Below are 11,098 nucleotides of genomic sequence, written 5' to 3' on the forward strand. Positions count from 1 at the left end.
GGCCAAGGTACTTACATTTTTTTTTTTTTTTTTTTAGTTTATTCACCACAACTTACTGTGTGACAGGGAATACCTTATTATCAGTGTAACCCTTAACGACTACAATGTACTCCTGAGCACTTAACGACAGCCGCTGGCCCCGACGCCACCACCGCAGTCATGAATCTGAAAGAATATCTCCTACGCTCCGGAGCCACCGGGGCCGCACCATGTGATGTCTGTTTGGAACCGTCGGCGGTGGTTCGGTGTATCGCGTTCACGCCGATGTGCCTAATGTAGTTCTTCTGTCTTCTTCTCAGCTGGTTGAGGTTGGTGGTGAGGATGAGGAAGTCGATCGCTACTTAAAAAAAAAAAAAAAAAAAAAAAAAAAAGGAATCTACCTCATAACGGGACCTACCTGGCTACAATGAATTCTACTTATTTATCTTTGGAATGACGGCGACTTCACCTTCCCCACTCTTAGATAATAATATTCAGGTTTTTTTTTCCTCCTTGTCTGCTCTGTATCGGTACGAGTTTAGTATTATTGAGATGTAAGTCTGTTGAGCCATTTTTAAATTGCAAATAAATAACTACAGCAGGTATTAATTATGGCGTCGGTGGTTTTCTTCACAGGAGTGGCCCTTCAGCACTGGACAGCTCCCTATCAGTGTATGTATGTGCGGTACTGCCCCCTTTCTGCCGTCTGCAGTAAATGCAGCCAGTGGCATGAAGGTACAGCACACGTTGCCTCATCACGCTCCATTAACACCGAATGCAGAATATTTATTTGAGAATTGGGGGGGGGGGGGGATAATAGCACAATGCTGCATACTCGGCCCGGTCGCATCGGCAGGGCTGCTTGGGAAACGGCGTCGTCGTGTAGTGAAAATGTTATCTTTAATTCCAACAGTCAAACGACGACGATGAGCAAGACGTGCCCCCCAATTCAGCCTGCTAAAGCCAGCCAGCCGGCTCCAGAGTGTATCGGCCCGTTCTATGGCCGCATTGATTTTCACATATTGTTGATGGGAGGTCAATGGAAGCCCGTCGGCGGAGCACGGATCAAGCGCCGCTCATACACACGAGCAGGGTCTCTGCATGTTTAATACCTAGGGCTGAGACAAAGAGCTGGATTGATTGGCCGTCAGGGCAGTTTATAGACGGCGGCTAAACAGTGGGGGAGCAGACGCACGCACACACACACACACACACACACACACACACGTTTGATTAAAAAACAGTCACTAGATGGCGATAGACACAAAGGGCCTCCCCATTCAAAAAGCAATTCTTCCCTTACACTAAGGAGACGAGGGTAATTCCCCATTTTTCAGCACTGAGTAAAGCTCTACTGCTGCTACTACTCCTGTACTACTTTACTATTACTACTACTAATACTATTTCAATAACTACTACTCTACTAGTACTACCCCTCCCCCCGCCCTACCACCACTACTACTACCTCTACAGTACTATGACCACTCCCGCAATTTCTCCTATTCCTACTACCACCAGTTTCCTATTTCTTTCCCGTGTATCTTCACTTGGAATGGAGTTGTTTGTTGTTGTTGTTGTTGTTGTTTGTTCGTCTTATTCAGGCTGAGTTGAGTCCTGGTCACGGTGCGGCTGCTCGGCTGTGAGAGTCAGGGCCGGGCTGTGGCAGAGACCAAACAAACTGAACCGGGAGACGACTCTATAATATCCTCTGTGAGCGTTCGGGTGTAAACATACACACACACACACACTCCTTATCATTACTTGCGTTAACGCAGCATTTAATTACAGACAGCCCTGTCTTCTTCATTTAACTCAGAGGACATGAGATCAAATTAACTAAATCGATGCCTCAGCGGAGCTCCGTAGCCAATTAACAGTCAGGAGGAGTCTCCTTCAAAATCCAAAAGAGTGATGGATTGACGAGGCCTCGCTCCCACGTCACGTGCCTGCGGAGGAGCGGTGGCGGCGGCGGCGATGAAAAACAAATGAAAGCAAACACAAAAGGGGGAAAGCTGCGTTGTTTGCAGCTCTCCCAGGCGGACAGCCGCGAGAAGAGCAGCGCGGCAAAACAAACCGTCCCGACGGCCGCATCCCACCGGGGACGGCTGACTCGTACGCTGCCCCTTCTTTCCCGAAACGATTCCTCCTCTCGGTTCATATCAGCGAGGAAAACCTGCGGTGTTCCACGACCGGGGTCTCGGCTCTCTCTCCTGCCGCACAATTGGCTTCTCTTCGGCGGGTGACTCATTCTCCTCACCGCCTTAAGAGTCGAAAGACGCATTGTTCTGCGCGGATCACATTAGCATGTCAAACAAAAAAAAAAAGAAAAGGCCGTGTCCCACTTTCCAGAAGAGGCACAACACCTGACCGCTGTTCTTCCGGCGCGTGCCGACAACGTAATTGGGTTAAAAAAAAAAAAAGACCCATAAATAGAGCGCAGTCTGCTCCTTGCCGCCGACGGCCGCTCCCGTTTCTGCTCCTTCCCGTTGCTACGCGGTAACCCCCCCCCCCCCCAACCCCCCCCCCCCCCCCGCCTCCGTACGCCGTCGGATCAGAGTTGCGACGTCACCGAAGGGGAGGCGAGGTGGGCGGCGAGGCCCACTCGCTCCCGTTTTATTTGAGGGTTTTTTTTTTTGTTTGCGGCTCCCTTCTGGAAAACTTCCGCTGCCTCACGGCAAAGTAGCGCTGCGACGATCCCACAGGGGTTAGGTTTGACAAACAGCGTTATCTGTCGGATTACAGTTTACCTAGGTATGTTCTGTGTGGTAAAGCCCCTCAATCCCCCCTACCACCCCCATCCATCCTCTGCTGATCATAAAATCAATGCGCTGAGATGGGAGCGGCGTAGGGGGCTGGAGACATTTTTCAAAGACCTGTGCTGAACACACAGTACTCGGGTATTTACAGCACGCGGATAAAAAACGCTTTTTCCTCCCCGCGGAAGTGGCTCCACTGGACCCCACTCTCTTTGCCTTTTGGGTTTTCCACTGGTCAAATGTTGCGGATAGTACCTGGTACCTGGTACTTATTTTGGTGCCGCCTCCGTTGAGGTTCCGGGCGAGCTGAGGCGATACCAAAGTGAGTAGAGTCAAGGGGAGTCGAGTCGGGTGGAGCCGGTTCCGCGCCTTAAAGCACATGGTGTTTTTCAAAGTGGACGCCGCAAAACATACAGTATCTACATTTCTATTGGAGTTGGGGAATGCCCATTACAGGTCCCAGATGAGCACCGTTGTAGGGGGTTATGATAAAACCTCTCCATCGTAAGTACGTCAGAAGGGAGAGGTGCCACACCGCTTGGGGCCGCCTCGTGAAGAGCACTTTGTAGGTGATTTCACTTGGCTGTGTACTTGGATGAATAACTCGTTTTCTTTGCTGTAGGTCAGGGGCGCCCACACGTTTACAGGATGTGATAACAGGTATATGCTGTTTCAGTTTTCCTGGACTTAATTAACTTGATGTTTTTTTCAATACATGTTGTCACGTTTCTATGTTTTAAGTTTTTCCATGGACATGTTGTTTGGTTCTATGTTTACTTGTCTCACCGTGGTGATTCTCCCCCTCTTGGAGTAGTGAGCAGTTGTTTATAGACCCAAACATGATAAATACTTCTCCAAAGAGGGGGGTTGGTGGTTGTTCTCCATAACCAAAAACTGTGCTCTTGTCATTCTACAGGTCGTCCACAGGACAGAGTTATTGCAGCAGTTCTTGATGATTTAAGAATTAATAAAGAGTGTCATTGCAGGTCGAGAAGTTAAACTCCCCTTGCAGACTAACTCTGTCCTAGATGCTATTGAACAAATACTGTGTGTACTATGCCCAGCATGCTGACAGCACAGGTTTAAAAAAAAAACTGATCCTGGGCCCAATTACGTAGACCCAGGAGAGGTGTGGCTGCTCAAACCGCACCATCTCCACACCACACACGTACAACGTGTTTTCAAAATAAACGGCCAAATCTTTGGAGCGGTGTAGAAGGCAATGGTCCAGGGGTGGGTGGGCAATTATTATCCACGGGGGGGTCACATGAGAAAGCAGTCAGGCTGTCGTGGTTGCCTCCTGACTCAGTGGGAGTAGCAGGCTCTGTTGAGCATTCGGAATTTCAAGTTGAAATATTGGAAGGGGATTGTGAGCCCTGTTTTAATCCTGCCCCTGACTCTTCCTAAATATGCATCCTGCAAATGCCTGCGTTGATAGAATTTGAATAGTACACTCAAAGCAGATACACTCAACATCTACCTGGGGAAACAACTAAAGCCACTTTCCTGCGTTTTTATTTTAGATTTAGATTTATTTATTTTCGTTAGTTTCCTCCTTCGGTCCCGTTATGCATGCACTTCACATGTTATGCTCCTTATGTGTGTCCGTATGCTCCTCGTGCTCCTTATGTGTGTCCGCATTAAAAAAACCACAATGTGTTTTTTATTTTAGATCTATTTGTTTTCTTTCGTTTTCTACTTGGAAACTATTCCTACTCCGCCCTGTGTCATGTCACTGGGAATATATAGGGAGTGAAAACAAAACGCCGATTAGGAACCAACAAGGGACAGGTGAGGGTGTTTAGTAGCTGGGTGATGTGGAGCACCGGAGAGAGGGCGTGGCCGTGGCCGTGGTCATGACAGTACCCAGTACCCGGCCGCGCGGCGACCCCCGAGGGCCTGGAGCCAGTCGATCTGGACGCCGCAGGGGAAAGTCCCGGATCAGTTTGGGATCCAGGATATCAGCCACCGGGACCCAACAACGCTCTTCCGGGCCATACCCCTCCCAGTCCACCGGGCACTGAAGCCGACACCCATGACATCTGGAGTTCAGCGGGGTCCTGACTCCTGACAGCATACCCGGGTTGTCGTGGGGGACAGCATCAGCCAGGGGACCAGGGACAACGGGGGAGCCATGAAAGGTAGGTGAGAGGTGGTAGTGACTGGGGAGGTGGATCCTGACCCTCCGATGGACGTTGAAGGTTCAGCTTTGGGGCGGGGAAGGCTGGATTGTGTGCAGACCGAACAGGAATTGACATTCTTGGTGACCCGAACCGAGGAGGGCCACCAGTACTTCTCGGAGGGAGCTCGTGTGGTACTGGTAATACCTTGTTTTCCGGTGCCCAGGTCGGCAGCTGATTTCTTGTCCCCGCGACGACGTAGGCGTGGTCTGGAGGACACGATGCGGGAGCGGGAGATCCATGTGGAAAATATGTTTCAACCTTGACCTCAACAAAACAAATGTACATGTATTTATCTAATCACAACATGTATGAGTGGATCCCTCAACTAAATACATTCTTTTTTTTTTACAGGCAAACGAAAACAGTGAAAAGACAACAAAGATACAGATGAAGCAGCATACTCCCGCTCTTCAAACTGGCCAACCTCCATCTAGACACAAGGAAGCAATCGTCTCAGTACTTCACAAAGAAAGCACGAATCCACCAGACGGCAACTCCTACAGGACCTTCTAAATACATACATAATGATCACTACTTTAATACACCCAGATCAAACTGGATTCATGGTTGGACGTCATAGGCCTGATGGCGTCCGCACAGCGTTCAATATAATGACACACAGCGCCGCCCGTCAAACACCTTGCGCGGCTTTAGCCTCGGAGGCAGAAAAGGTGTTTGATCGAGTGTCGTGGCACAATTTCCTGAAACTGGTTTTGCGGCGGGACCCCGTCACAGAGCGGGACAGAGTTCAAACAACATCTTCTGCCCCACGAAGCATGGTCTGGGGTCGATGAATGCGTATCTCAACTTTCCAGCTCAGCAGAGGAGCGAGACAGGGATGCCCCCCTATGGACGCTCTTGTTTGCGTTCAAGCATTGAACCAATTGCTCAGACAATAAGAGACGACGTGCTTCTTAAAGGAACAGAGGCAGGAAATTAAACTTGTAGACTGTCGTTATATGTGGACGACTTAATGGCACGTACGGTGGCACGGTGGCTCAGTGCATTGCACAGCTGCCTCACAGCAAGAAGTGCCTGGGTTCGACTTTTGCCTGGGGCGCTGTTGGCACCGTGCTCCGGCGGGTCATCTCCCAAACAGGAGCCTTTCTGTGTGGAGTTTGCATGTTCTCCCCGTGCTCACATGGGGTTTCCTCCATCTACCATCAGTAAGGAAAGGACCCCCACCAAAAACATGCACACATCACCAGCGATGGACACTTGGTATCAGGTCCCCGGGTGCGTCGACGAATGCTGCCCACTGCTCCTGGCTGCCCCCCCGGAGGAAGGACAAGCCAGGGTTGGTCAAATGCAGAGGCCTCATTTCACTGGCCAAAAGCGTGTGCGTGTGTATATATATATATACAGTATATATATATGCATGTGTTGTAGTGCGGTGTGTCATGTGACAAATAAACATTCTTAATACATACTGTATCTGACCCTCTGAAAAAAGTCCCAGGACTGACTTACTGCTTGAGGGAATTTGGAGAATATTCAGGTTACAAGTTAAATATCTGAGGCTCTATCTTTGAACAGGCTTGTTACCCTCATATACAAGCTTCATTTTCGTTTCGGTGGCCGAGGGATGGTAATAATCTACTTCGGAACAAATAAACCTGCCGATCCTGACCAACTGTAGGAAAGGTAAACTACACAAAGCTGATTAAGAAAATCGCAGGTGTGTCAGGGTCCTGCCTTGACTCCCTCCGTCTGCCCTAGGTCTATCTGTCTCTGTCTCCCTCTAGCCCTCTCTGGCTCCCTCTGTCTGGCATCACACCCCTGTCACTGTCATCTCACCGCCTGTCTCCAGCTCCCCCGTCACTCCTTTTGTATTTTAACCCGGTCCCATTCACTCCGTCGGTGTCGGCTCGTCGCATGTGTTTAGCATCTACGTTCCTGGATGGCTCCCTGGCTGTGTGCCCCCGACTCTCGGTCCCTTGAGTCTCCTCTGCTCCAGATTCCCCGCCTGCTTGTGAGTCCCCGCCCGTCCTGACCCCCGTTCTGTTGCCTGTTCCTGATTCCCTGTCTGTCTACACGATAAACCCCCGCACAAACTCCCAAAACCGTGCGTGTCCTGCGTTTGGGTTCATCCTGACCACATCCCCAACAAGGTGATCTCGATGGCTGGACTATGCCGCCCCCTCGCAACCTCGGGAAAAAAAGAAACAATGAGAATGAATGTTCTGCCGCGAGTGTTATTTGTTTTCCCAAACTTGAGCAATCTCTCCTCCAAAATCCATGTTCACAAAATGGAATCGGCTTATTTCTAGATTAATTTGGCAGGGGTGCTGTCCGCGGGGGCTCCCCAATCTCAAATGCAATTGTCGGTCACGCCATTTCAGAGCCACGACAGTGTGGCTGTCCGACGGGACTGGTGCGAGATGACTGGATACTGACCCAAGTGCCTTTATCCGTCATCCCATTCTGTGAGGAAAACGAACAAATGTAATATTAGGGAAATGGTTCAAAACTGCTTTTCTGGCGTGGAAAGAAATCCTGCAGATTTTGATATCCCCGCAGATGTGTCAGTGTTATCGAGCATTCCATATTTAAGGGGATTCTTACCTCTGAAGCTTGACACAGGATTCAGAAACTAAAGATGTTGAAATTTACAATTCAAATTGTAGGAGAACAAGGCACTAAAAACTTTAGAGCAACAAACTCCAGAGTTCCATTTACCAAGGGCTGATTTCTTTACCTCCGGATTCACAGTTCATTGAGCAGACATTCCGAATGGACCAGGATCACTGTGATCTCTATTATTGAGCAATATTTTGATCTTGATCCAAGATGACAAACATGTTGGGAAACCAGTCACTAACCTGTATCACCAGCCAGTCACGCACACGTGTTCTGCCCATCCTTGGATGCCTGGAGTCTTTAATGTCACAAGACCAAGAAATCCAATAATTGCCATTCTGCGTACTAGGCCAGAAGAAATGAAAGGCAGGAAAGAAATGTATTTTTAATCGTACGCTACACATTCTCTTTGTGTGTGCGAAAAAAAGAAGGCTCATGAGGAAACCTCTAACTTGTGCAGAACGGTTGAATATAGTAAGAGGAATCTACTCAATACAATAACAAACCTTTTAATCTATTTGATATAATGTCATTTTAATTGCCACAAAAAAAAAATACCCCTTTTATTTGGGGACTTTTTTTTTCGAAAGTCGGAATTTTGAGAATAAAGTCGAAATTTGGACTGTATTCTCAAAACGACTTTATTCTTGAAATCTCGACTCGGAATTCCGAGTTTTTTCTCAAAACACAAGGGTATTTTTGTATTTTTTGAGTGGCCTTGGTACTCTAACGCAATATTGCAAAATAACAAAATCGAAATTTACTGTTTGGCTGAATTATCGTAAAACGCAACAGGTTGAGGTTGTTGAGGAGCTCCCTTATTTTGGTCCGTCCACCTCATTAGTGCTGCATTTTCAGCTAAACCCCCTCAAGTATTGCTTTAAAGTTAACCACTGATCAGGGTTTAAAACAGAATTTAAACTTTGAGAGCAAGATGGTTGGAGTTAATCCCGGTTTCAAGCAAAACATTTTTACCAAGATTCAAATTCAACTCTAAACCGGGTTTAGAGATTTATAGGATTTATAGATAATAGAATCGCAGGAAGGAATCCAGATTTGTAGATACATCTGGATTCCATTCAGTTTTAAAGTTACACAGGAGAACACGGAAAAAAAAACGTCTTAATTACAGTTCTGAGAGACTGAGGGATTTGCTTTAAAATGATCTTTATTTATTTTGCACAGTGTGAGGTTGGCGTCCTGGCTCCGCCGCTCATCGCTCCTGGCGACGTAGGCGGAAAACATAGACGCTGCCAACGTGGCGCCACGACAGACAGTGAAATTAATCACCCGGTAATCACCCGGAGGATGCTTTTGTGCTGGAACCGTTAGCCGTGTATCCTAAAGGACCGAGCTTTGTTATGAGCAAAAGCAGATGAGAAGCACCAAGATTATAAACCCTCGATGAGCGAGTGCAGGTACGAGTTCTACTCCGTTGTGTTGCATGGCCTTTAGAAAACCGCCACCACCCACGTCATCACCCACGTCCCGCCTCCTGGTGTTGATGGACTTGACCGAGTTCCTGTCAGATCTGCGGGCCCGTGAGAGAAACCCGCCACGGCGTGGAAGCGTGCGGCGCCCCGGAGGCGTCCGGCAGCACGAGCTGCGTGTCACTGACATGGGTTTTAATTTGTTACTTCCACCCCTGGAAAGGAGGATGCTGCTCGGGTCCTGAGATCTTATGAGGTATAAAATTCATTACAAGTCAGCCAGTCTCTTCAATGACGGTTTTGCATTTTTGAATAATATCGACGGTGCAACCCCACCTCACCCACCCACCCCGAAATGTGTAGATTTGCCATTTTGGGGCGAAACACTCAATCAGTAATTCTCCTTCCCCTTTCGGCAAAAAGGGAATAGTCAAATTCCTACTTTTGTGACTTATAAAAGACTTGTCCATCTCATGAGTTTGTCACGCTACGATATTCCCACGCTCGGGGCGTTGAGGCTTGGGAAACTAGCGGCGCCGCGTCTGGCTCCTTTAGACCCACAGCGAACGCGGGAGAGGAACCCAGCGACGACGCAACGGAAGCGCTCGCCCTCTGATGTCTCGCCTTCCGCCAGACAAACATGGCGTCACGCTGAGGACGAGGTGCCGCCGTGTGGGTTTTCACTTTTACCACTTTGTGCCGTGTAGTCAGCGGTGGAGGTCCGTGTGTGTGGGCGATCTGCCATGCTGCGTGTGGGGGGAGAGAGAGAGAGAGAGAGAGAGAGAGAGAGAGAGAGAGAGAGAGAGAGAGACAGACACAGACAGGCAGACAGACGGACAGTGTGAGGGAGAGAGAGAGACACATGGAGACGCGAGGCAGGAAGACGAGATCCCTGAGCAGCGAAACTCCATTTCGTGTCATGTTTGAAGTATAAATCACTCTCGACCGCAAAGTTAAAGGAGAAGAAACGACTCGACTCAGCCGCCGTCCAGCCACAGTTTCCGTGGCAACTCGGCCGATACATTTGTTTTGAAAAATTGCACGCATGGAAAATCATCTGGGTCTCTGTCGGATGCGTTATTATTACATTTATCCGTGGGTGTGGGGATACATCAGTCCCCATTTCACGATAATTTCCCTTTTCTATATATATATTTTTTTTAACACACATCAAATTCACTGGGGGTATTGCCATGGAAACGGACCGCACCCGGCTCTGCCGGACCGACCGGGCTCCTCGCGCGCTGCCCGTCGGTCTGGGCGCGTCGCTGTGCTCCAGCTGTTGCGCCGCGAGGCCCCGGCACGAAGCGCACGCTGCCCGCCGCCCCTCGCACGCGGCGACGCTCGGAGCCCATGGCCACAGCCTCCGAGCCCAAGCAACACGCGGATACAAAACGAGCGCGGGGATCGCATTCATCAAGGATCGCTGTAAGTCGCCGTGACGTCCCTCCATCTGTTGTGCGGCACGCAAACTGGGCAGACTCCCCGAATCCAAAAGAAATGAATAGTTATGAAGCTACCTTTGCCCTCCGGAGGGAATGGGTGGAGAATAATTAGGCAGTTGTTACGGACAAGGTGGAAAAATCCGAGCTTTTGGAAGCGGTGGAGCGCGATTCTAACCGAGACGGTCCTCGAGCGAGGTGCTCAGGTGCTTTTCTATTGCCGGCACGCGCGTCCACTTTAAAAGACAAAGAAAGACGGGAGCCATCAATTTTGATTATCGCTATTCAGCTCCCCACCGCCGCTCGCTAATTCCTGGTAACGGGAGACGGCGGCGCGTGGCTGACGGAATGGCATTATCCACTCATCATTTATGTCACGTTAACGCCCCGCCTGTGGCCCGGCCGACCCCCAGCCCCCCAGGGAGCCCCGGTCACATGGTCCCGCGTCGCCCAACTCAGTATGGATATGCAGAATTTGACCTACACAGCCGGAGCGGCGGAGCCTGGATATTTCCTGGGAGGCTCAAACGAGACAGGTGCCGTTTGCGTGGCCTGCCGCCCAATCCAGAATAAAGACAGAGATGCAATCAGATTGGCTGCACGTAGATTCCTGCGCATTTCTCCCTCTCTTCCTGCTATCCCCCCGGACACACAGGAGCGCGTCCAGAATCACGACGGCTCCAACTAACTCCAAAGAAATGGAACTTTGGACTAAAACTAATTGATGA

The sequence above is a fragment of the Zeus faber genome (assembly GCF_960531495.2).
Source record: "Zeus faber genome assembly, chromosome: 16".
Classification (NCBI taxonomy): Eukaryota; Metazoa; Chordata; class Actinopteri; order Zeiformes; family Zeidae; genus Zeus; species Zeus faber.